A 2,740-nucleotide genomic window follows, 5' to 3' on the forward strand; every position below is an offset into this window, starting at 1 on the left:
AAACTTTGCTCTAAATGCAATTTCTAATAGTGCCTCAAATGCTTACGTTCATTAACAAAACACCATGTTATGTGCAAGCAGATATAAGCAAGGAAGCGTAATATACCTTTATCTCTCGCCAGATCACATTAAATATGAGGAAATTTCATTTCCCTGGAAAATTACTAGTAACACAAAAAACAGAACTTTTAGTTTGTAGCAAAGTATTCTCCGGTATCTTCTACAATAAAGTTTTACTGTCGTGTCTTATTACTGCGTTAACGCGGTGCGACAAGGGCTCAATTTCACTTTGTTAGAATGCGTCTTAAATACCAATTACTTTCCTTTTTAATTGCTACGTTTTATAGGTTATTAACATTTTTATGTTCCGCGGAATAGCAATGAAAATATTTAGTTCATTTTATCTAGAAGGTAAAGATATAATCCTAACCTATATTCAGATGATCTTCGTATCATATACCAGCGGAATCTTGCACCTGCCTCATACGTTGTCACAAATTAAAATGTACATCACACAAACATGGCAAGAACAGTGTAACTTTCGAAAGCAATCTTCTTCCATTTTGAAATCAAAATACTCGCATCTTAAGAATATGTAGTTTTATACTGGTATTACAAAGCTAGAAAAATAAATAAATGAATTTTAAATTAGAACTTAAAACCCATTTATGTAGTAAGTGTAGAAATTATAGGTTTCATTCATTACTGTTGATATAGGCTAAAATCACTTTTTCTTAAATATCATTCGTCTCTGTTTTTTACTGATCTGTGCCAGGCAAGATTTAAGCCACAGTCGCATTTTGCCACTCGACTTCTAAAAATGCAACAAACTTTGAATGGAAATGTGTAAAAATATGACAACCACATTGGACTCAGAAACGAAGATGGTAATGGAGAAAAAGAAATCAAAGATGTGTCTGATCCAATCTGATCTTACATGAAATGTTAATGACATGGGCAATGTCCGAAAAGATATTGAGCAATAGATGTTCAGAAATTGATTTCAAAGAGTTGGTGCAATTCATTAAGTGAACAATTTATTCTAATTGATTTATATAATTCCATCCCCTGTTTAAATTGTGAGCGAGGATTTATTTGCATGAATCTTGTAAAAAGTGAAATTAGAAACCGTCTTTCAGTGAAAAGTTAGAATTATGCTAACAATAGATTCTGAAGGGCAAACTAGTGAAGAATTTCAATGTTTAGAGTACCCATAAAATAACGTATTTTAATGTGACGTTTATTCAGCAGTAATTAATTCTAAACATACCTATGTGTAATGATTTACTTACATAAGTAGCTATATTATCTTGAGTGTGATAATGGATTGAAAGTAATAAAACTCCAAGAAACAAATTGTATAACTTTTTGTTTCTGCATACTTTATTAATTTTACCTTTCTACACAATTATTTTTAATACTGCACAAGCATTTCGCAATTAGCACAAATATAATTTTTCATTCGTGCATTTTGCGACAATTATTTATTTTGTAGCTTAAACGCTAGTCTGTACACGTCACAACTTGTCGGCGTGTACTGTAAAGTTAATTCTAATTAGATGTTCATGCTTTTGAAATAATCATTTACATACCCCTGCATTTGAATAATTGAGTTCTTTTCTTATGTTGCCGTTCGTTATTCTGTAAATATATGAACGTATGATTCTTCCATAAGAATCATGCCTCAGTAGCCTCAATTCTCTTCTTATCTCCTCAAAATAATTTCTAGCTCTCGCAGACGTACTGTATGTAACTATTGGATCGTGTATCACAGTGATGTCAAAGCAAGCGCATTTTTCTGACCTTGACGTCGTGCGCGGGCATCAAGCGCTAAGTATGGAAAGAGGAAGGGTTGTGTATATGAATAAGCAGCCTGTTGGATTAAGAAAACAGTGGTGCACAAGCTTCAAACGGAATGTGAAATTTTATGTCGTTATTTTTATATGGCTTCTTTCTGTTTGATATTATCTATATTGAATAATTTCGAGGAAAAATTGTTCCGGAGCCGGGTATCGAACCCGGGACCTTTGGTTTGACGTACCAACGCTCTACCACTGAGCTACCCGGGAACTCTAACCGACACCGATCCAATTTTTCCCTCTATATCCACAGACCTCAAAGTGGGCTGACAACCGTCAAGCAACCAACTTCGAGTGCACACTAACTCCGTGTGACTTAAATTGTGGTTTTCTGTTAACGAACAGTGACGTGTATTATGCAAATCGATACCCGGCTCCGGAACAATTTTTCCTCGAAATTATTCAAATCAACTTCACAGGGAGTTATACCTGAAATCTTGATTTGCATTATCTATATTGTCTGTAAAACAAAAGTACTAACACCAATATCATAATATTGCAGTTTTGTTTTAAACGTTAATAACATAATAAAGAGTTAAGAAGAAATATTCACATAAATTCCATAGTAGTACATCTATACTGTACTAAATGGATGAAATACATCAATCATAAAGAAAGTAATATCCCAAAAAAATAGAGATTGAGTATGACATGATAACTTGGAATTGATATTGATGGTACCTTTAGCCTTATAAAAGTAATCAATAAACTAATCAAAACAATATTACAGTACAAAGCAAAGTTACCTGGGTACTGTATATGTTTTAAGTGTAACTAATATTACATAACAAAACTCTTATCGCATTATGCTTTTAAGGTGATATTGGTTAGCAACTTCCTAACATCAGAATATTAAACTATTTTCTCGAAATGTGCTGAAG

At 33.0% G+C, this 2,740-nt stretch overlaps 1 non-coding gene across 1 annotated transcript; it reads right to left on the minus strand.

The window, feature by feature from the left end:
- Positions 1-1,997: 1,997 nt before the first annotated feature.
- TRNAD-GUC (transfer RNA aspartic acid (anticodon GUC)) lies at positions 1,998-2,069 on the minus strand. Its single transcript has one exon. It is a non-coding gene; the product is annotated as a tRNA-Asp (tRNA).
- Between the last annotated feature and the right edge of the window lie 671 nt (positions 2,070-2,740).

Source organism: Periplaneta americana, chromosome 5 (assembly GCF_040183065.1).
Source record: "Periplaneta americana isolate PAMFEO1 chromosome 5, P.americana_PAMFEO1_priV1, whole genome shotgun sequence".
Taxonomy (NCBI): Eukaryota; Metazoa; Arthropoda; class Insecta; order Blattodea; family Blattidae; genus Periplaneta; species Periplaneta americana.